Source organism: Rhinolophus sinicus, chromosome 14, assembly GCF_057876585.1.
Source record: "Rhinolophus sinicus isolate RSI-liver-muscle chromosome 14, RSI-T2T, whole genome shotgun sequence".
Taxonomy (NCBI): domain Eukaryota; kingdom Metazoa; phylum Chordata; class Mammalia; order Chiroptera; family Rhinolophidae; genus Rhinolophus; species Rhinolophus sinicus.
The window spans coordinates 57,454,676-57,480,172 of NC_142514.1; the positions used below are offsets into that span (position 1 = coordinate 57,454,676).

Sequence of the window (25,497 nt, forward strand, 5' to 3'; positions counted from 1 at the left end):
AAGATAGTGCATAAGGCTTGGTACCAAAAGTGCACACTGTTTTATTTCCTATTTATCTTCTAAAACAGAAAAGTTAAGAGAAGCAAGCCAACTAAATAGTTAATACAAACACAACGTGATCAAACAAAGGATTTTTAAGATCAAAATTACAATTGTTTCTGCTAGAATTACCTTTACTTTGACTGGGTTTTTCAGTCTTGACAATGTTTTTAAATGTTTAAAAGGAATAAGAACTTTTTTTTTTTAACCAAAATGGGTATGAGATAATATGGCCACCTTTTTATGACAATGGTGAAACCACAATACAGTGGAGAAAGGAAGGTTTTTTCAATATATCGTACTGGGTTAAATGGATACCCACGTGGAATAAAATGTGTTTTGACTACTACCTCATGCCACATACAAAAATCAAATCAGAGAGACTGGATATAAATGTGAAGGGTAAAAAAGAAAGCTTTTTCGAAAAAAACAGGAGAGCATCTTATGATCAAGGAGTAGGCAAAGATTTTCTTAAATAGTTCACAAAAAGCATTTGACAAAATGGATCAGTTAGATTATATTACAATTTAGAATTTCTGTTCAGCAAAAGACATCATTAAGAGAATGAAAATGCAACCCAGAGTGGGAGAAAATACTAGCAATGCATATCTTGATCAAAAAAAGGACTCATGTCAAAAAAATATTTTAAAAATTCCTATAAACCAATAAGAACAAGACAGACAGCCCAGAATTTTTTAAGAGGGCAAAGACTTGACCAGGCATTTCATATACAAATCAGGAATCCAATTAGCCAGTAAACATGAAATGATGCTCTAATTCAACAGCCATCAAAGAAATGAAAATCAAAACCACAATGAGTAAGATTTTTTTAAAAGACAAAACCAAATATTGACAAGAATGTGGAGGAACCAGAACTCTGATATGCTACTGGCCGGAGTGTAAGCTGATACAACCACTTTAGAAAACTATTTGGCAATATCTACAGTTCAATAAATAAACACTATCTGACTCAATCATTTCAATCCTAGCTATATACCCAATAACATGCGTACATATGAAAAACAAATAAATGCATGCATATATTCATCTAAAGACATGTACAAGAATGTTCATACCAGCATTATTTGTAACTACCTAAATGCTCATCAACAAGATATATAACTTGTTGATCATTCACACAATGAAATAGTATACAGCAATGAAAATAAGCTAAAAGTTCATGCAACAACACAAAGGTCACAAGCATACTGTTTAGCCTAAGACAAACAGAAAGGAGAGCATACTGTATGTTTCCATTTATATAAAATTCGAGAACAGGTGAAACTAATGTGTGGTAATACACTTAATTTAAGCATGTACATGTACATATGTGTGTACACACACACACACACACACACACACACACACACACACACGACAATAATGCAAGCAGCACCAATGACAGTCCCTTGATGAGATCGTGTTATATGGTTCATGAGACAGCCTAACAGACAGGATTAAAAAAAAAGGCTGAAACTCTCTGTGGTCAAGCAACAGAAGAAAACAGAGCCCTAAAAGAACATCATTTAAACACTTTAATTCTGCCTGAAGCCAGATAAAAAACCTGAACTTTTCAATTTTATAAGTCAAAAAAATTCCCTTAGTTGACTGATGATTTACAAGAAATGAGATAAGAAAGCACCTATGTATTATTCTGAGGTCAAAACTAGCTTGGTTTTTCCTGGAACAGACTAGCTAAAAAATGATTCTTGGACTAGCAAGACTGATTAATTTCAAGATACATTAATTAAGTACATGTTTTGTACTATGCACTTACCATCATTAAGACATGATAGCAGCTCTGTGCAAACATTCATCTTTAATGGACATTTGCAACTTAAGTATTAATAATTCAGCAAGGCCTATGTGAAATGTCTTATGTAAAGATCCCTCTATTACCTTCAATTTTTATAATTTTTTTTATCAACTTGCAGTTCTCCTCACTAAAGCTATTTTTCATAGCTGCCTAACTGTACATAACATTTTAAAAATGCTTCAAAGTGCCTGCTTTAAAATATTAAAAACGAGTCTTGCATTTATAATGATTTAAAATTCTAATTCTGCAATGCTGTATTTAGAGTGGTAATACATTTGTCAATTAGTTAAATTTAGAGAGAAGGCTAAATTTCCATTAATTTTATTCAGTGGGTTTTATCTTTAAGGATGTTATTTAATGTCAGTTTCTTTAAAAGCCAATCACAGGTAAAAATGATTACTTAACCCTTTCTAAAAGCCATGCTCCACCTGTCCTAAAAATTCTCAATGGTTTTCATCAACACATCAATCAAGAACAATTAAGACTAAGAAAAGTTTTAAGAACAAATAAAATGAATCAAGAGGACACAAATCAAGGTAAAGATTCATCATGAGTTAGGACATTTTACTATTCCATTCCTGTCTCAGGACAACGTCCTCAACATCAGAAACATTTTTTGATATCAGTGTCAAGGGATGAATATCAAAACACAAAGACCTTGAATCTTATCAGATCTATAGCAATTCCTTTAAGTTCTTGTATTTTTACTGTCATTCTCTCCTAGAGAGGACAAACGATTTTCACCAGCATACTAATACACCTCTAAATGGTCGCTGTACCACCACTAAGAATCTATAGTAGTGGAGGTTAAGGAGTTCCCAAGCTAGCTTCAATATTTCAAAAACCTGTAACTGCCATGACAAATCTTACAGTTGATTCTTGTTATTTGCAGTTGTTATGTTCTATAAAGTTGCCACAACAATGAGCCAATACTGAACCATTTCTCCTAAGGGAAATGCAGCCTTAAGTTCCTGCAAGTTCTGGTCACATTTTCATCAGCCGATCGATACACAACCTTGTTTTACCTGTGTTTCTATTTAAAGACACCTTATTTAATATACATTGTTAATTTATTAACACTGAACTCACTGTCAACAGCACTATAACATACTTGAATGAAACTTCATCTAACACACGTATTTTCTCCATAAGATGTATCACAACCTTATTGCACTGAGGAACCCTAGGCAGCACTTCAGCGCTACACTTGGGGGCGATATTAAACAGCAAACTTTCACCCCCCCCCCCAAAAAAAAACCACAAAATGTGAAAGATGTGGCACTAAATAGACCAGAAAAGAACATTGTTTACAGTATGACTGGTGAAAGAAGGCAGAGCACGACCTTGTTGGACTTCAGCTGGGAACATGTGCCTTGGGCAACTCAAATTTTCACCACTCTGCACAGGTCTGTGAATGACCATGAAAGCTCCAGGAGTACTGATTTTGGAGCTACAAATACATTTTAGCAAGTGGGTGAGTTTGTAAATATGGAACCTGCAAATAAGAAAAATCAACTGTATTTACATTGTATAACAACAATGTAAATTGCTTACAATTTATACACATGATACTGCAAAAACACATTAAAGTATCTCACAGCATACAGCAAATACACAACTGCAAGGCTTCAGAACTTCAATTTACTGTACCATCTGTGTGGAATACTTTTCTGCTTATTAGTTCCCTCACTTCTTTCAGTTCTCTGCTCAGATATCACCACATCAGGCTTCCCTGACCACCTGCATACTTGTATGATAGTCCCTGGTAGCCACTCCCTGCTTCCACACAACCACAATCTCTATCCTTTTTACCCTCCTTTCACTGTTTTCTACAGCACTTATCACCATCTGACGTATATATTAGGCTGAACCATAGGAAATTGCCAATTTAGATCAAAAATAGTCAAATAACAGCAATTCAAAAAGGTTCAACCAATTATTTGCTTGCTGTCTCCCACAATGTGAATATAAACTCCACTGGAAAAATTTTTACCTGTTTTTGTACTTTAATAATTCAGAGCCTAGTCTAGAGCTTGATGTCCAATACATACTTATTAAATGAAATGAATAATTATTATATAATTATTATGAGATACATCCTTAATATAAAGTACAAATATAGCTTAACCCATTTCAACAACCACTTGATATACTGGTGTATTCCCTTCCATGTTTATTTCTATGTGCATTTTTAAATCAAAATTCACACACACATAGTTTTTGCATCCTGCTTCCCCCCTACACACACTTAACATGTCACATTGTTAAAGTCTTAAAATTGTTAACGACTACATAAAAATCTTCTTAGTTGTTCCTAATTTAACAACATCTATTCTGTTAGGATGTTTAGGCTACTTCTGATATTTTATTATTGATTATAAATAACACTTTGATGAATGTGTTTTGCACACTGTATGTCTGTATCCCTGATTGCTTCTTTAAAACAGACTTATTGGGTCACAGAATATGAACTTTAATAAAGTTCATTTAATAAAGGCCCTTGATAGACAATGTCAAGTGGCTTTTGATACCTTTAAAGCTACATTTGTTAATGAAAAGTCTAAATTTACTTTAAAATGACTTCGCAAAACAGTGCATTAAGATATGCTTATGAAGCATACTTTATATAGAAAAGAAAGCTTATAATATGCTTTACTAATTTGCTATCACTCAATGTAGCTTTAAGTGTTTTAATGTTACTAATAAAAACACAATTTTTGATATAGACTAACCAATTTATTATTTCATTTTTTTCCCTAATAAACCTAATCAACTTTTTAAATGAAAAACTTTCATTTAATATTTAAAAAAAACACACTTCTCCTTTCAAGGAAAGTATGACTGGAGGTGTGAGGGTAGAGGATCTCAAATGTTTTTAATTAATTCATATACAATTTTAAAAACCATACCTGAAGATGGTGTGTCATAAATACAGCAGAAATCAAAAAAGGTTAAAAGAGACACTTGCTAGAAGCTCTAACAAGGCATTTTGATACTCTGCTCAAAGCTACAAATTGGTTATAAATGCTAATTCTAAGGTACTTCAATTTGCCTAAGGAAAATTTTATTTGAAAAAGCAGAGTAACTTGACATTGAGGTAGCAACGCTTATCAGAAAAATACACAGGTGCCAAATGTCAAATACCTGATTATCAGAACTTTAGATTAAACATATCCCTCAGTAACCACCGCCAAATGTATCATTCCATTGTTTTAAGAGTATGATTCAATTTCCCACAGTAAGAAAACCAACAGTGTAAAAAATTATTTACCTAGAAAGACAGGACATCAGGGGGGGAAAAAGAAATGATGTCAAGTGTCATCAAACTTCCCTACTAAAGTTTTATGCTGTCCTATCAGTCTAATTTCTGGTTCTAATTAACACTTACCACTAAGTCCTTTATCTTTTTACATTTCTTTCTTTCTAGAATGATACCCCTCTTCCCAATCAGTACGTTCATGAGAAGAGTAACACCATCAAAGTCTTAGAGAAAAAATACCTAAGTTGGATATTCCAAATTAAATCCTGTTTTATATCTAAACCACTTTTGATGACTTTTTTGTTTTTCACTAAAAAAAGTTTTATCTTTACCCAGAAGAAACAAATTAATGTAATTTCTGTTCCTTTCTCTGGAAATGTCAACATCAATTTCATCATATAGAGCTATGGAAATTTCTACACATTGATGGAAGCCAGTGCAGTCACATTTTAAACTAATCACACAAATAAAAAGACAAGCTTTTCCCTAGAAGTAACCGGATAAAATTTTTATGATTCTGTAATAACAAATAACAGGTTACGCTTGGGATGGGGAAGTAGAAAGTGACTGAAAGGAAGTATTGCTGATGTTCTCTTTCTTGATCTAGTTACTGGTTATTTGGGGAGTGTTCAATTTCTGAAAATTCACTGAGCTATACATTTAATGATGATATGGTTATACTTCAATAAAAAGATTTTGATGTCACCGCAATAAATTTAATAAATAAATAAAAAGATTTTGAAAAAGTTAATTACATTTGAAGCTAACAGTACTATATACAAGAAGCCAGAAAACTGAATTTATAGTAGAGATATACCAATAGGAACCAATAGTACTGTTCACTTTCTAGCAGGTAAAGATAGCCTCTTAAATGAGATGGTCAAGCCACAATTACTTCTATACCATTATTTTATAGCCCAACTCTTATACTGCTTCCCTGCCCTTTATACATTGTGACCAAATCCAAGTTTTCTATCATTCTAGGCTGATCTCCATTTCTAATTTATAACTATAATAGCTGATCTAATAGGAACCACACATTTATGAAAACACAATATAAATACACATTTTTCATTTATAAAAACTTTTCCAGGAAAACTCAAGAACCCAAATCCCATATATACTCAAAGTACATTTGTGACCCTAATTTGCCATCATTAAATTGAGCTTTGTTTTAACTAAAAAAAAAAAAAAAAAAAAATCACTACCCTTCATAAGAATCACCCAGAAAAACCATACAGTTAATAATGGCAACACACAAAAAAAGTAATTTCCAATACAATTGTTGAAAGGGCCTCAGCTGTTATTTAGCTCTGAAGAATAGAGCCTAACAGCTTTCTGACACTTAGTTACTCTCACAGGAAAATGAATATGGACTTTGTACTTATTTGGTAACAAACTACAACTTCTCTGAGGAGAGATTAACAACTTTTCTATAAAAGGGAAAAACATACCAATCTCAACTACCATATGACTAAAATGAGATGATTGTGGAATGTTGTTAGTGTCCTTTTCCCAATTCAGGGGAGTTTCTAAACTCACAAGATACGCCTCCAGTTTTGAGCAGTTCAAATTTTAAACAACGTATTTTTAAACAGGCAAAAAACCTTAAATTACCATTAATGGAGAAAGGACTTCACACATACAGAAAGGTGGAAAATGTAAACATACCCTCCAGTGACTGGAGTGGAAGGGATCAGTATACAGCTGATTCTTGAACAACGAGGGTTTGAACTGTGTCAGTGTCCACTTGAATAATGTGGATTTTCTTTCAATACAGTAACTGTATTTTATCTTCTTTATGATTTTCTTGATTACATTTTCTTTTCTCCACCTTACATTATTCTAAGAATACAGTAGATAATACATATAACATACAAGATATGTGTTAATCCAGTATTTATATTATTGATAAGGCCTCCAGTCAAAAACAGGCTACTTACTAGTAGTTAAGTTCTTGAGGAGTCTATCCTATTATTATTACTCCAGTTCAGGCCATCATCGCCCCATTAAACAAGTGTAATAGCTTAATTAGCATTCCAAGCTATTCTTTATCTGCTCACAAATATATGTCTTAATAAGCATAGCCCTGATTCTGACTTTTCAGAAGCAGAATTTAAAAAAAAAAAAAAAAAAAAAAAAAGACACAATGACTTTCCCTATCTTAAATTCCTGGAAAACTTCCTCAAAGCCCAATTCAATGACCTATCAGAATTAATTGCTCTCTCTCTCTCTAGCTCCCATAACGGTTCATTCTTCTGTCACAGAATTTACAATGTAGAGTTTTATCTGTCTATATTCCTACTTGATTACAGGCTCCTTGAAAGGACAGTGCAATTTATTTTTATTCTTAGTATAGTGCCTTCAAATTGGCGAACTAAACAGAATTCTGCTCACAGAACCTTTTCAGTTGAATTCCATATTTTTTAAACTCCTCACTTTTAAGCAACTTACTTACAGGTGCCTGCGTGTGATTTCAGGCAAAACTTTAAGTTTCTTTAGGCATTTATCCTCGCCAGCTGAGCAATTCAGAAATTTTATAAGCACAACTGTTTGGTTATCCAAAGCATTAATAAAAATATTAAAATGGACAAGGACAAAAATAGCCTTTTTAGATACATCTCTAAGTTTGACACTGATTCCTCTGTAACACTATTTAACAAAGGTTGTTTTATACCTATTAATGTAATGTTCTTAATGCTGATGAGCTACCTACCCTATATTTCTCTATCTCACCTCAAAGGATTGAGAATGATTTCCAAACCTACTATTTAAAAAAAAAATAAATAAGACTTTATATCAGTTTCTACTCTTCTGGCATACTCTGAGTCACCACAAATTAACAAAGGCTATCAACACCTCCAGTTCCTTTATCATTTAAATGTCATTTAAAACCTGTGGCATTAGCCAAGTAGAAGAAAATGGATTCTTGGAATCCTATCAAGTGGTGTAGCAACCTGGGTGGGGTTTACAGAATTTGATCAAGCAATGGAGTTAAAAAGCAGTTACAAAATATTTACGAAAGGACGAAAGGCCATAATCCTGAATTCAGAAGAAACCAAAGGGCACTGTCTTGGAGTTCCACTGGGATGATTATTACAGGGGAGATTTTTGTAAAGGTTCAATGTGTCCATCTGTGGCATGAGAAAAACCACCTGGACAAAAACCAAGGCCAATGTCAGGCTAATAATCAGCCTGTCAAGAGATGGTAACTGATCTGTGGTCATAAACTGTAACAGAAATTTCAACTTGCTTCAGACAACAAAATGCTTCCCATAAACTGTCCAAACTACAAAATAATTAGAAATACTGAAATTAAGTATAGCAAACCCATGATATTAATATTTCTATTTTAAGTTTAAAACTATGTACTTTTTCTTGTAGTTCTTGTAATATTTAAGAGAAGTTTAACATAGAATCCGACAGCCTTCTGATTCTAAATTTAAGATCGTTAACTAACTTCAGACATATGACTTTAAAGGTATGAGTATTTGGTTTGGTTAATAAGCAGTATTGGAATGTTTAAGAGAACCTGTGACTCACTATATTTACAAGTTTCATTTATTAACTTTAAAAGAGTTTTAAGTATTTGGGAAAGTCCAGCTTGTTGAAAGTTCACATTTACTCCATAAGGCATATGAAGTGCTAAAAAATAAGATCTGGTATATTCAATGTATAAATATAAGGAATATAAGTTAAGAGCAGTAGGAGTACTAATAGCTAATACTCACAATGCATTTTGCTACTGACCAACACTGTTCCAAGTACTACATGGTGTCAACTCATTCGTTGAACAAATCACTGAGCATCCACCATGAACTAGGCACCATTCCAGGCTCTGAGAACTAAATTACTGAACAAAACGTAATTTCAACCATCATGGGTCTTATAATTGAATAAGAAGAAACAATAAATACCAGGTATGATAATTACTACAAAGAAAAATAAACCCAGGAAAGTGAAGGAAAGAGGTACTACTACTTTAGATGGCGTAGTAAGGGTCACACCAGTGAGCACCATTCACACAGAAATCTATGTAAACGATGCCCCTTGGAAACTCCCTCACCAGGGAAAACCTCTCTAGATCAGGTGACATTTCAACCTGAGAAGTGAAGGAGCAAGCCATGCAAGTATATGAGAAGAGTATTACAGAAAACAAGTACAGAAGCCATTTTACCAGGGAAGGGCATTTTAAGGAAGATTTAATCTGTTCAACTAGAATTACTAAAATATATTAATCGAAGTGTCATTCCCCACCGCCACGCAGAAAAATAAAATTATTCTTAGTTTATATTAAACTTCCTAAATTTATTAATAAAGTTGAACTTAAAGACAAGTTTTTAAATTTATTTTAATTACTCATCAACATTTTACAAAAAATTATAAATGGTCTTCTCTACAGCCAAAAGTACTCACAGACACAAGAAACAATGAAGCTTCGTTGTCCTAATTCATTAGAGCTAATTCATTGCTCTAAGTAATTAGAACTAATTTTATTTAATGAAACTAGATGCTCTTTATCACATAGCACATATCATGGAATAAAATTTCCTCTTTAAACAGGGCTGTCTGCCTTCCAGTATGAAAATCATTCTCCTAGATCTAAGAGAAAATAGGATTTGAGTAGTTCTCATTATTTAATGTTATCTGCCCAATCATTGGGCCTCTTTCTTCCTTACTGATCTTGCTTTGAATTTAGCTAAAACTAGCCCTTTCTGTTGTCCTTAAGTGGTTTTTGAAAACTTTAACTCATTCAGAGCTCTAGCCTGCTCACATTCTCATTGATGTGACTTTTTTGTATTAACCATTATTTATGTAGGTATTCTTGGTATGTTTTCTTTTGAAACTTATTAGAAATGACTTATGTGGAAGACATAATTTTCTTAAATGACTCATACATTTTTCTTCCCTCAAGGGAAATGTTTTGTAATTTTAATAACAGGTTTTATGCTTAAGGGCCTCCTATCAATATTGACTATGTATATATACTACCTGTGGTCATTACCAATCTTATTTCTGAACTTTCTGAAACCAGCTTTTTATGAATTCCTATCTACTATGGCTCCAGGATGACACAGTCGCTATCTTTTGATTCCTACAATTTCCATTTCTATTTGGGAAGCAAGGAACAGTTTTGGAAAAGCATGAATTTTGGAGTCAGATATTTGTCACTAGCAGTGTTAACAAACATCTCTGAGCCTCCATTTCCACATCAATAAAATAACAAATAGCATTTACTAAGCACCTATTTTATATTTTATATCAAGTACCTCATAAACCTGATATACAAGTAGGAAGTACTATATCATTTATAATGAGGAAACCAAAGCCTTAGAGATAAGCAATTTGCTTAAAGTTATAGAGCTCATAAATGCTAGAGCCAGGATTTATTAAATCTAGGTCTGATTCCACAGCAATATTCTTTTTTACTACACCACAAAGCAACGACTATAAAATGAGTCTGCTTGCCCAAAAGAGATGTTCAGTAATCGTTACCGTATCTTACTATGTATACTGCATTTTTTTGCCCAAATTTGTGAGGGAAAAATAAGGATGCACATTATACATGGGTAGTACTAATTCAATATCCACATAAATATTTTAAATTCTTTTATTCATGCTTAACGAGTTAAAAGTGTAACTCGAGAAATCAATTATGATATCCATATGCAAAATAATACTGGAAAACGATAACTGGTTTTGTTGAACTTGCAATGACAAAGAGTTCTCGGCCTTCTATGATGCATAAATATCATATATTTGTTACTGGAACATAAACTTTCTTGTACCTTGTATCTGTTCTTGTGTTTTGCAATTATTTGCTACATATAATTTTTTGTACCATAATGTTATAAAAGAAATGCTCAAATTCCTTTATAATACAAAAAACAAGTACCTAAAGGTAAACAAATAAAAATTTAAATTAAAAAAATTAAAACAGAAGATTTTTCCCCCTGACAGTTTGGGCCCAAAACGTGGGTGTGCATTACATACAGCAAAATACGGTAATTGCATGTCCCTCACTGCTCATCCTTGTTGGTCATAATCAATTTCACACCAGGAAGTCTCTTCAACTTTTAGATTAAACTGCCAGCAAAGCATTTATCAAAAGCTCTGATAATCTTTATTATTAATATATTGTTTAGCCTGTTAATTAAAACCAAAAGCTGTTATCACATCATGCCAAACATATTCTTCAGTTTTTACGTAAAAAGAGCCTTACATACAAACATAAACACGCAGGTTTAGAGAGACACAAAGTCAGGAAACTGAACTACCTAATTCAACATATTGTGCTATTTAACCTCAAAATTCTTAAAACATACTATGTGGAGAAAAAGTTTTTTAAAAAAAGTCATTCTTTGAGTTATTCAGATCAAGGCAACAGAAATACAGTAGTTTTCCAGAAACCAAGCAACCACCAAACAGAGCAGACCTCTATAGTTGTCAGTCTCATCATGCAACTATAAATAGTAAGTTTCTCTTAATTATCTTCTCATTTCCTTTTCATACAGTAGACTGTGCGTAGCCAATTGGTGAATGAAAGAATGTCTCCTAGGCCTAAACACTACCATTCCTATCACCTTAAGCTTACCAATTAGGTAAATTGATCTGAGTTGACAGAAATAAAGAGCTAGAATAACAATATATTTTTTTCAGTTTCTTGTATGTAAAAAAGGTTTCTGGATTAAGGTTTATAAATAAGTTTTTACTACTAAGCTGGAGCATGGTATATATTGAAGGACTTCTAAATGTACCCGCTGAGTTTTTGTAAAAACCCTGTAATAGGACAAAGATGAAAATGACTTAAAATAGGCAAAAGAAAAATTTTTGCACTGATGGAAATTTTCTAAAACTGGACTCTGGGGATGGTTGCACAATACTGTCAATTTATTAAAAATCATTAAATTATACACTTAAAAAGAATGACTCAGAAATCCTCCCCCCAAAATCTGTAATTAATAAGGTGACCACAGTGCTCCTTCCTTATATTAATACCTTGAAACTAACAACAGCACTTAGATCTACTGCTCTGAAAATCTGCATGTCTTACTTGAATTGCCCCCCAAAGTGTATTTTAGTGCATTGGGGCCTCCAGGTACTGAACTACATTGTGGTCCTCTTTAATAAATGCATAACATTACCAATGTGAGAAATTTTATCTGAGACACTAACCAGTAAGAAGTGCCTTACTATAATTACACGCAAAAATAAAGTGTAACGAGAACAAAGAGTTTGGAGAAGTAACATCTTGATGAATAAACTTAAGAGATTTCTATTTTTAAAGACCAAAGTATTGGCCACCCAGCCGAGACTGGGAGATACAGCAGATCTACCTAATACACAGAATCAGAGAGGCAGCCAAAACCAGGAAACAAAGAAATGCATCCCAAATGACAGAACAAGAGAAAATTCCAGAAAAAGAACAAAATGGAGGCAAGCAACCTATCAGATACAGAGTTCAAAACAATGGTTACTTAGTGAGAACTTTAACAAAGTTAAAAAGAGATAGCAAAGAATAAAAAAGGACACAGAAACAATAAAAAAGAATTGGTCCGAAGTGAGGAACTGAGGAATACAATAACTGAAATGAACAACGCACTAGATGGAATCACCAGCAGACTAGATAAAGCAGAGGATCAAATCAGTTATCTGGAAGACAAGGTAGCAGAAAACACCCAATTGGAACAGCACAAATAAAATAAATAAATAAATGAGGATAGTCTAAAAGACCTCTGGGACAGCATCAAGCATAACAACGTTCGCTGATAGGCGTACCGGGAGAAGAGAGAAAGCAAGGGATTGAGAACCTATTTGAAAAAAATAAAGACTGAAAACTTTCCTAACCTGGCAAAAGAAACAGACATACATGTCCAGAAAACGCAGTTCCAAAGAAGCCAAAGGTTAAATACAAAGAGAATACTAAAAGCATCAAGAGAAAGGCAATGAATAACTTGTAAGGGCGTTCCCATAGGACTGTCAGCTTATTTCTCAACAGAAACTTTGCAGGCTAGAAGGGATTGGCACAAAATAGTCAATGTGATGAAAAGCAAGGACCTACAAACCAATGGTACTCCACCCAGCAAGGCTATCATTTAAAATCGAAGGACTGATAATTAGCTTCCCAGAAAAGAAAAAGCTAAAGGAGTTCATCACCACCCAACCAGTATTACAAGGAATATTACAGGGACTTCTTTAAGATGTAAAACACAGACCAAAAATATGAATAATAAAATAGCAATAGCCACATATCTATCAACAATTACTTTCAATGTAAATGTATTAAATGTTCCATTCAAAAGACATAGGAGGGCTGAATGGATAAGAAAACAAACCCTTACATATGCTGCCTACAAAGACACATACTGACTCAAATTAAACAGATGGAAAAAGATATTTCATGAAAAGGGAGGAAAAAAAAAAAAAAAGCTGGGGTAGCAATACTTACTCCAGACAAAAGACACTTTAAAACAAAGGCTATAAACAAGAGACTCCCACTCCGGGTATTTATCTGAAGAAACCCAAATGCTACTTTGAGAGGGTGTGTGTATCCATATGTTCACTGCAGCATTGTTTACAATGGCCAAGATGTGGAGGCAGCCTGGGTGTCCCTCAACGGAAGAATGGATAAAGAGGAGGTGGTACATGTATACAATGGACTATTGCTCAGCCATGGAAGGGAATGGGTTCTTGCCATGAGTGGTGGCATGGATGGACCTGGGGGGTGTTGTGCTGAGTAGTGTCAGACAGAGAAACACAGATGCAATGTGATTTCACTTATATGTGGAATCTAAAGAACAAAATAAAATAGAAACAAACTCATAGATACAGAAAACTTTCTGATGTGTGCCAGATGGGAGGGCCTTTGGAGTGGGGGTGGGAGGTGAAAAAGGGGGAGGGATTAAGAAGTACAAATTGGTAGTTAGTCATGGAGATGTTATGTAAAGCATAGGGAATGTAGTCAATAATATGGTAATAACATGTATAGTGCCAGGTGGGTTCTAGACTAGTCAGGGGGATCAGTTCTTAAAATATATAAATGTCTAAACACTATGCCGTACACCTGAAATTAATAAAAAAGAATACTGAAATGTTGACTGTAATTGAAAAATTAAAGGGGGGGAAAAACGTAAAGGAAAGTAAGAGGTCTAAATCTCCAGGTATAAAACAAGTCATGGGGATGTAATGTACAGCCTGGGGAATATAGTCAATAATATCGTGATAGTGTGGTTTATATGATACAAGACCCAGTCTTGTATCATATAAAACCCAGTATTATATTATAAGACCCGGTCTTATATTAAGATTGGGTCTTATATTAATTTTTGCTCCAAAAGACACATTACAGCTGATGGTCCGGCTAGGTCTTATTTTCAGGGAAACACAGTACTTCCAATCCTGGCTGTTTTCCTGTCTGAAACACAAGATTTTAGCAAAAACAATCCTGAATATAAGATCTGAAAAATGTAAATGTCATTGTAAAATGTGACACAAAAAATTCATTAGAATTCAATATATACTATGATACTGGAACAAAAAGGAAAAACACATACAACACACATAAATGGTCCTGATACCACCTCAAACTCCAAAAGCAGATTGCTTAGGTTCATATCTGAAATCCATAATTTAGCACGTGTCACACTGAGCAAGATAGGATACCTCTCTGCTTCAGCTTGCTCATTTGCATTATGAAGGTAACAGTAACCATCCTTCCAAGCCTGTTGTGAGGACTAAATGATAATGAATATAGTATTTATATGTATCTAGCACCCCGAAAGCTTTCAGTAAATATTGATTTGTTACTTTTATAATAGTTTTAAAAATTATCTAGAGCAGCCCTTCACAATCTTCAATATACCTTCAAACTGCCAGGGAATCTAGTTAAAACGAGATTCTGTTATTTAGAAGGATCTGGGTGCCTGAAATTTGCATTTCTAACAAATTCCTGGGCTGGTGCCAAATTTTAGCTTTTGAGTGACAAGAGTGGTTCACACACTTTATTAGCACACATCAGAATCACTGGGAGGGCTTTCTGGATTCCACGCAGGGTATGAGAGAATTTGCATTTGTGATAAGTTCCCAAATGATGTTACACTGCTATCCCCAGGACCATATTTTGAGAACTGCACAAAGATTCTCAGCTAGGAAGTACATCAGAATCATTTGTGAGGTGTGTATTTTTTTAAAGGTAGGTGTCCTGACTGTACCCTAATATTGGTTCTCAAAGTGTGGTCTCTTCACCTACTAAATCTGAAACTCTAGGGGTAGGGCCCAGCCATCCATGATTTTTTTTAAAACAACAAATATTCCAGATGATTCTGATGCATGCTCAAGTTTGAGACCCACTGCTTTATAGTTACAAGTGAATCATTATTTCCTTGGTGAAATTTTGCTAATTATAGAAAGAATCGAATCTACCTATATATGTAGCTTAGGTCAAACTGGAAAATGTCCTGACTCATTAGCCAAGTAAGGACAGCATTTATTCAAATTTAGTGGTAATTCTATATCCGTTATGTATGTTAATTAGTGTCTCCTTCATTCTTCATGAGATAATGTTCTACTATGTTACCCCAAACATTTAAAATCTCCAGGCCAAGAAAACACCAAAAAACTTTTTTTAGAAGTAAGACTAAAACTTTGCATAATGTTGAATTTCCACAAAAGCTCAGCAAATAAAAGACCAGTAGACTCTGAAATGCAGGTATGTGTTAATCTTAAATTATTCAACAAAATAGCTAATTTCAACAGCTATAGGCCATTTATAATATTCTGGACCTAATAATTAATGACAGTAACAAAGATCTATTTGTAAAGAAAATTAAGTGTATCTTCCAGGCTAACAATGGGACTTATCTGAAAGAAAAATTATGTGCATCAACATAGTAATAAATCTTTCACTATGCCTTTCTTTAAAATTAAGAAAGTGAAATGGAGGGGTAGAAAAGGGAGAATTTCTGATAAAAGATAGTTGCACTTACACTTGAAGCCAGCCTCAAATACTAACTATCTAATAAACTCTTAGCTGATTCTCAATTTTTTGGTAGCCTACAATTTGATTTTATAATCTGCATACCAGTACTGTTCATAAGTATCTTAAAAGTAAAATGGCTTAAACATAAACTGGGACTTTTTTCTTGGGGGCAAAGGCACTCACAACATTCTTTGAAATAATAAAGGATACAGGAGGGCGTCTGCCATAAGAATTAGAATGGGAATCACTGCTGAAAAGGAATTCAAAGAATGAATAGAAAGCTGCCAAGTCATAGAATAAAGTCCAAAAAGCTATTAGCTTGGTCAGGAATGCTGTACTAAAGTATCCAAAACAAAATTTTTAGGTGGAAAAACAAAATAAAATAAAAGCTGAGGTGCTGTTATAGGTCACCAATGACAGCAATGAAAAGTATCCTATTTGCCCAACTAACATTAAAACAGAAACAGGGTCTACCAATCGGAAAACAAAGAAGGCTTTTTTTTCTCTGATATCCCCTTCTAGGGAGTTCTGGAAAACTCTGAATGCCATGAGAAAAATGTCTAAGTCAAAGTGCTGAGATCTCCAGGTATGAATTAGATTGAACTCTAGGATTTCTCAGGTTACTCCTACCAAAACAGGATAAAGATGCAATAACGTTTATAACGAAAATTAAAGTTCAAAAGCAGACAAAATTATTCTATAGTACTAGACATCAAAATGATGGTTTCCCACGGAGGGGTGGTGGTTAATGACCAGAACAAGACAAAACCCTAGTTTCTGGGGTTCTGACAATGTTCTGCTGCTTCTTACTAATGATTACACAGCTGTGTTCACATTGTGAAAATTCACTGAACTGTAAACTTATGGGAACTTTCTGAATTAATCATATTTACATTTTTGTATTAAAAAAAAGCAGGGAGGGAGGAAAAAGAGGAAATTTCTCCCTCGGGAAATGAAATATATTACTGCAAAAACATTAAAATTTTATATTTAATGGAGACAGGATTAAGAATTACAGGTTTGAGGGGGAATAGTTAACATAGAGAAGTATTACAAAGTTCCTCAAAGGCTATCAGTAGATAAATCTCACAAATACACACATATTTTTCAGGAGAAAAACATCTTGGCAACTCCTCCTATAATACAGCTAAGCCAATTAAAGCATTATTTCACTTTATGAAATACATAAATCTTCATTCTAATAGGGAAGTGTATATGAACTGCAGGATCTGTTTTCCTTAAACTTCTGACCAATTTAAAAAAACAAACAAACAAAAAAAACTAGTAAGTGCCAAAATACAATTAGCAACTGCTATTTCCTGGACCACTTTAGTGCCATTTTGCAAATCGAACTCATCCATTATGAGGTAGAAGAATTCCAATAGAAATAAAAGACAAATTATGTTCCAATCCCTTTAAGTCTCATCCTAAATGAAGGAAAAAAATATCATCACATCAAGTTTTTCATCAGCAATTCTCTATGTGATCCCTAAACACAGGAGACACATCTTTTCAAATATTTATTAAGGTTCACGAAGTTAATCTGGTTTTATTTCCTAGCATTAATGTAATCAATCACACATTAATCTGTAAACAGCAGAAAATATTAAAGTCACTATTTAATAAAATATAAGCTTCGAAGCCATCAGTTTTAAAATGTAAATAAATATGAATATCTCACTTTTTAAAAATGACTAAGATCTTGAATAATTATTTCATAAAGGAAAAAAACCATCCTTCCTAAACAAAAAGAACTTTCAATATTAGAAATGCTTTCCTTGGCATGCCCCCCAGTAATGTCCACCCGGAATTTCTTAGATTATTCACTATTAAATTTCAGTAAATGCACTACACTGCCATGCTGTTCTTAACAGTTGAAGAAGGTATTGTGATTCTGTAACATGAGTACTAGAACTACCAATTAGCACTTTTTCATTAAACATATTAGAGGCATATGTCAAGTTGTATATTATTTTAATAAAGGAACCTTAAGCACACACCCTAAACTGTTGATCTTATAAGTTTATTTCTCTAATTCTACAAAATCTACCAAAGTAGTTTTTCTCTTTACAGCTTCTAGTACTGTACTATTAGTTTCCTATTTTGTCATTCAAGAATGGAGAAGTTGCTTCATTTAATCCTACTAAATTCTGGGGTATGAGAAAAGAGTATTTCAAATTTTAGATGACAAGAAATTTAAAACACTGTTTTGTACAGAATGAGCTTTATTATCGTCAATTTAGAAAATACTCTTAAAAATCAATCAGAAAACAAACACCACAATAAAGAGACCAGGGCAAACAACATTAAACATGTCAAAGAATCATCTAGAAAACAATATTAATCTTTTAAAAGTTTAGGATAAAAATAAATATCAAATGTAAATTAAAAATGAAACATAAAACAATGGGAAAATAAAGGATTATTTAATAAATAGAGCTAAGACAATTACCAATTTGGAGGAAAACATTTAGATTCTCACTTCACACCAATGCCAGATGAGGTAAAAACTTAATTTATTTAAATCTAACTTCGAAAAATTAAAGAAACAGTATTAAGTATTAAATCAGTATGTTTATTTATTACATTTCTGGAGAAGGGAATTTAAGATCAGTAGTACAAAATTAGGTCAAAAAATCTGTTTACATTAATTTTTAAATTGTTTATTTTAAAACTTCACAAAAGAAATACATCTATTAAGCATAATGTTTCACTTCAGTAGTATTCATAGTGGTATAATATGACTTACACCTCATTAAGTTTTTAGAAATAATATTTAATGTTGAGATATAGAGCAACAGTCACTCCAACGGGAATATAAATTGATACTTTTGATAAATATTGTGACAATGTGTGTTTTAAGAGCCTTTAAATTGTACCTCAAAATAATTTCTGGCAATATAGTAGACGATAATACTATATACAGAAAACATCTTATGTATAAATGTTTTTCACACTGTTATTTATATATGCAAAAAGTTAGAATAGCGGAATGATACATGTCTACACATGGAACATCATACAACCATTTATACAATAATGGTTATGAAGACTCATTGTGAGAATGGGGAAAATGTTACCTAACATAAGGTTAAAAAGCAGGACTTGAAATTAATGTTTTATCTGCAAGTCTATAAAAGACATATACTTAAAATAGTGAACAAAATATATCAGAATGTTAATATAGTTCTATTAATTCCTAAGATTTAAAATCCTCAAGTCAGCCACTGAAATCATTAAAACACAAACACACACACTTTAATCACAACTTAAATCAAGTACTATCTACCATCACTCTATCACTGAAGGAGCCTGAGGTTTAAATTAACATTAAGAAACTAAGAAGGCAGGCAAAGCAACAACAAAAAATCAACTACCATATAAAACTGTCAATACGAAACTGAGTCTCACTTCAGGATACTCAGTGTGTAAGGATGGAGACTCAACATCGGGGTTCAAAACTGTAGAACTGAATCATACAGACAGGACATTTACTAATTCTAATTATCTGCTTTGAAAATTCGCCAATCAACAAATGTTCTATACTCTGTAGACAATTGGTTAATTATTACTAACATCAAATATTAAATGCAAGACAGCCTTATTTGGGAGATAATCCCATCAAATATTAAATAAGGAAATAAAGGCAATACAATGAAACAAAGGAAATTCCATAAACAGCACCATTTTTATTTGTTATCGTCAGGTAAGTTCTGTAAGTGAATTTTCTAGAAAATTGAAACACATTTTTAAAAACTTTGAAAAACGTTTACTTTTATAACAATCTGTTTAAAAAACACCAACTTCTTAGTTCCTTAAACACAGTACATAGAATAAAAGTTTATGATTAAGGTCATCATTGTGACACATCATGTACTATACACTTCTCTACAGAATTGTGATCCCCTCAGAAGTAATGATTATAAGACTGTACATATCTACTTAGTAGCCTTATAATACTATAAAGTTCCATAGTTCCATCTTCTTTTTAATAGCACTTCTTCCTTTTCCCTTGAAATAAATATTTCAGCTGTCAGTGTGCCTAATTCCAATGGTCAACCCTATGGATTATAATCTGTGGGCTAAAAAAATGAGATAACCAATGCTGTTAGGGCTGCAAAATTTAAAGTTATTTTACTCCAATTGGTAATTTCTGAATAAAGACCATAGAATTACTGTACTTGGTTAGTTCTTTTGAAGGCTCAGGATCCCTGCTGTTTCAAGTAGCTGACATCCACTAGCACTCAAAAAGTTGTTGAATTACTAATTTAGAAATATAATGGACTTCCAAAAATAATAAAATAACTGAATACATAGTTTCATATTCTTCTCAGGGAAAGTTACTCAACTCATTTGTCTCTGACAAGACAAAAATTACCTACATAAAAGAGAAAGAACAGCTAAAAAAAAAAAAAAAAAAACAAGAAGAGATGAGGACAAGTTCAAATAAAATGGCAAAGTTCATATTCCATGGTTTTACAAGTCAAGATTTATGATTTTGGGAAATATTTACTGATAGTGTTTTTTAAAACATAATTACAGGGTTATCACAGTATTAACTACAGATACTTACACCACAGTGTCTACCATATCTACATTAAATACTACTTTAAAAATCAAAGTCTTCCAGCAAATATTCTTTATAGTTAAATCCAGACTTAATCTTCATATGAATTTAGACAAATTTTTTTGAAAAGCACCTGCAACGTACGTTCATGGAAATTTCTGGTCAAGCAATTTACTATCATCTCTTGGACACTGATTCAAGAAGAGGTAAGAAATAAATGTATATTCTTGATGTAATTAATATGTAACATAGGTATTACAATGTACAGTTTACAGTTATAGGTCTATGGAAATTAGCGTTATGTCAGACCTTAAAAAAAAATCCAAGTGAGGACAAATCGATATACTATCACTGTTATTTTCTCTGATGACTAAAGCTTATTAGCGCTCATACATCACTTCTATGACAGGAATAATTGAGAAAAGAAAAATAAAATTTCTTGGTTAAGTTTTCCTAAGCAAATTCAAATCATGTAAGACACATTTCTCCTCTTCGAGTTTTCTTAGTATATTTCTAACCAGTGATTTAGATAATTTAGTCTGTACATCTTTTACAGACTAGTAATTCCCAAGATCCGCTACCAGTAACAGTTTATAAAACAAAGTTGTAAGAGTTAAGGAACATATATTATAGCAAAGGCCCAATTAACAAGCAAAATTTTGTAGCTAGCTTTGCAAAGACCATTATAGAACTGTGACATTTGAATCCACTGTCATTTTTACAATTTCCTACTTCTAAAAACGATTAAAATGCACTCAATAAGTGTTATTTAACAAGAGGGCTATACCTAAGTATAATTTCAATTAAATATCAACTTCAGTTGCTGACTTTTTATGACAGGTGATATCAAGCAATTTTGAGGGAGGACCAAAAACTGTCTAAAAAAAACTATTCAAGAGGAAAATAAATGCTTCAAATACTGATTCCAAATTCTGGTCAACTCACATTGCCCTCCAACCAACTACCTATTTTTGGCTGCCTATGGCTCTGTCAACCTTCTACCATTCTTTCTTTTCTCTGCAACTTCAATTCCATTTCAGCATCAACCTATAGACTCGCATGTCTCCTCTTCCCCTGTCCCACATCACACTTCTCAACTACAAGTTTTATTCCTCAACATTCCTACTTTAACTATTACAATAGAAAACCACATTGCCCAAGAAGAGTGGACATTGTTTTTTTTTTATGTGACAGGTCTGGTAAATAATATTGCTAGTACGTTTGGGAGGAAACATACAAAAATAACAATCACAAAATGCTGCTTAGCAACTTTTGAGTATATGTATGTTTATATTAACTACTGATATATCAACCACCCTCCAGTTGAGCTCACTACATTGCACGGTTGAACTATTATTTTAATTGAGCTGCTAACTTTTAAAACTTCTGAAAAACTCCTTACTCATATTTGGGTTACAGTTTGAATATGTAGGTATTACAAAATATAAACATGAATATTAGGGTAAATATATAACACAAATTAAACATAAAAACATAAAACAAGTTATATTAGTTCTTTAAATCCTATTTTACATGAACTTTATTTTTGTACAAAGACACCAGCATACTAAGTTTCTAGTGCAAGAATAATAATGCTATCATTCAAGACATTTTCACAAAACTGTACCACTCCAAAGTCTGTATGAACAAAAAATTTACGTTTTTTTTAAAGCAAGAATGCATGAATTAAGACAATAGGCATACATTACTAAATAAAAATTGAACTGAGTAGGAAAAATTTTACTGATTGCTAATGTCGTGACATTGGATCTTAAAACAACATCTCACCAATTCTTTCCCTTCGTTAAAAAAAAACACAAATACATGGAATACATCTGAAAAATACACAGACAGCTACCACTAAAAGTGGTCAGAGATTTAAGACTGAGGAAGAAAACTTGGTAGAGTGTAACGGAAACCTTTACTCTATATACTTTTCTGTATTAAGCATAGAGGCAAACAACACTTTGATGGTTTTTAAAAAAGTATGAATGGATTACTTGAGTTATCTGATTAATTTTATAATTAACTCCCCACTAAGAATACTAAATAAATCCAAAGAATTATCAAGAATATTAAAGTCTACAGTAAATTCATTAGACATTAGAGTTGGAGAAAAATTAATTTGATGTCAAACTCATTGAAGAAAAATTGAACTCAAACTGATACCAAAGTTTAAGAGAAGCTTGCTTTTAATTAAAAATTTTGACTTAAAACATTCCACTATTTCCTTAAATATATAACCTAAAACAACTATGCCTGACCATCAAAGATGGCAACCTGTATCAAAATCTTATCGGTAATTATGAGTTAATAGGCATGTATAAAGATTAAAAGAACAATTTTATTCTAACATCAGGTACTATCAGAGACATAAGGGGTCCCTCCAAATACTGTCAAAAGTTATTGTAAATACAAAGTAAGTTAGAGTGTTGAGCAAATTATCAATGACCAAATAAATGGGAGTAAGTGATGCCCAGAGGGAAGAAATGGAAGGCACTGTTTTAAGCGTCTGAGAATGGCCAGTGGAGAAAGGTACCGCAGCAGAAACAAGCGACAGAATGGTTAATAGGCTTGGAATTCTTTAGAAAATGGCAACAAGGGGAAAAACTGACAAGAACGTTTGAAAGTAAGAGCAACGGTATCCAATGGAATCCTCACGTCTGCGCGAGCACGGCTCCAGACTTCCAATGAGTTGGGACAGGGGTAGAACTACTACTGCGCGGGGGAGAAGGTGCCCGGGCTGAGGGATGCAGACTGCAGGTGGCCGAGCGCCCGCAGGGGGGTGGGGAGGAAGACCGTGTCGCCTCAATGGGGTCAATATATTCCCTTCAAGACTAGAGGAAGCTGACACAGCACGTCTCTCGGCACCAAGAGGCACTCGCCCCGGCCCCTCCCTAACAACTTGCCTGGTAGAAAGAGTTGCGAGTCCCAGGCCTCGGAACCCAAGGCTCCGCCATCCAGGACAACTGCTCTGCCAACAAGGTCCCGCGAGAATCGAGAGATCTCGCGACACAAACCCACTAGCATCTCGCGAGTTTCCCCTAGAACCAACATGGCGGTATAGAAAAATCAGTAGTTCGGTACTTAAAAAGTGCTTCATTAACGGACTGAAGAACGTGTAAAATCGAGAAAAAGCAGGACGTCTCTTCCTCCTTACATTTCTTATCCTATTTCCCCTAGTAGAAAAGAAAAGTGGCAAACTATTCTAAAACCCTGATGACCACGGTTATACTACACAGATATACGGCAGCATCCCTCAGCCTCAGCCAGCCTCCCTGTCACGTGGAAGCAGACTATCAGCGTGCCCGTCACGTGGGCTACGCTACTGGGCGAGCGCGTGCCCGTCGCCCTCCCAAGAGCCCTCCCCGCCCCCCTTTCGCCCGCGCACACGTGCGCGCGCACCCCCGCCCCACGTGGGGGCTTCGCCGTTGCCGCCGCCGCCTCCAGTCCACCCCCCTCTCAGCGGTCCGGTGCAAATCCGGGTCCCAGAGCCGATCGTACCCCGGGTTCCCTCCTCCTCTTCCATTCTTCCTCTCCTGAGTCCGGCCCTTACCACGTGCCCTGAGCGCGTGCTCACCTTTCTTGCGGGGCCGATCGCCGCGGGCCACTAGAGGAGGTGCCGCCGCCGTGGCCGCTCTCCACCCCCGCCACAGCACTTGCTCGGGTGGCCGCCGCCGCCGCAGGAAGCTCGACAGCGGCGCCGCGGCGTTTCCAGGTGGGTCCCCGCCTCCCGCTCCTGCCACTTCCCGCAGCACCAGCGGCTCCTTCCGGTCCCCTCCTTTCTCGTCTCTGGGTCGGGCGGGCGGCGGCGGCGGCGGCTGCAGGCGCGCTCACTACACCGCCTGCTGGTAACCGCGGCCGGTGCAGTGCCAATGGGCCGGGGGCCCCCGAGGTCTGCTCCCGCGGTCCGCCTCCGCCCGCGGGCGAGGGTTGGCCTTCGGAGAGCAGGACCCGGTCCATCCCGTGCGATAGTCTAACTTGGCCCTGCCCAGGGAGGAAAGGCGCCCCAGTAGCTCCGCTGTTGGAAATCCGCTTCTTCCTGCCCTTTGTGGGTTCTTGACAGATTTGCACACTCTAGCCGCTTTAGTAGTCTCAGGCTAGGAAAATATCAGTATATATATATGCTCCTGCCTACCTTATCTCCAACCGCTCAGCCCCCTCGTTCACTCCTCTGGCTTTCCGCCTGTTCCTACAACACGCAGGCTCAATCCACTTCAGGACTTTGCGCTTGCTGTTGTTCCTTCTGTCTGGAACACTTCCTCCAGATTTCTTTTAACTCATCGATGTTCAATGCGTATTTCAAGTTCCTTCTCAAAGGTTAACATCTGAGACTTCCCAGACCACTATCCACAAGAGCAGATAGTGGATCCGCTGTTTGCACCACTGTTCTTAACTCTCTACCAGCTTATATTTCTTTGTGACAGCTATTGCCTCCTGACTATATATGTCGGTCACCTGCCACCAAGAAAGTGAGATCCTTAGAGGCAAGGACTTTTAACTTTTGCTCATTTCTATATCCCGACACCTGTGTTTGGCACAAAGCAGTGTACAATAAATAATCTTAAAGCATATCAATGAGTTATATTGAACAGGCAGCAAAATAAAGCCCAACACATACTGATGGAGATTAAGTACTTACCTTGGGTTGATAGTTCCATTGACAACCTCACCATTTATGAGCTGTGAAAAAGCTGAGCTAAATCTCCTTCCCTGTCTATAGTTTGAAGATTATATTCCCAAAATATAAAATCCAATGGTAGAAGCCATTTTAACCGAAGCTCTTATGCAATTATCAAGTACTGCTTCATTGCTTTTCTATTGCTTGGCTTTGGAAT

General features: G+C 34.8%; 1 protein-coding gene across 3 annotated transcripts in view; it reads right to left on the reverse strand.

Annotated features, from left to right (window-relative positions):
- The window catches only part of ZZZ3 (zinc finger ZZ-type containing 3), a 90,317-nt gene extending 65,911 nt beyond the window's left edge, over positions 1–24,406 (reverse strand). The window contains exon 1 of one of the 3 annotated variants that reach the window (XM_088791208.1): positions 24,240–24,406. The gene's annotated coding sequence lies outside the window, so the exon portion shown is untranslated. Of the gene's footprint in view, positions 1–23,568; positions 23,704–24,239 lie in introns of those variants that run through there. The other 2 variants (XM_074334969.2, XM_088791209.1) reach the window with 2 other exon arrangements.
- Between the last annotated feature and the right edge of the window lie 1,091 nt (positions 24,407–25,497).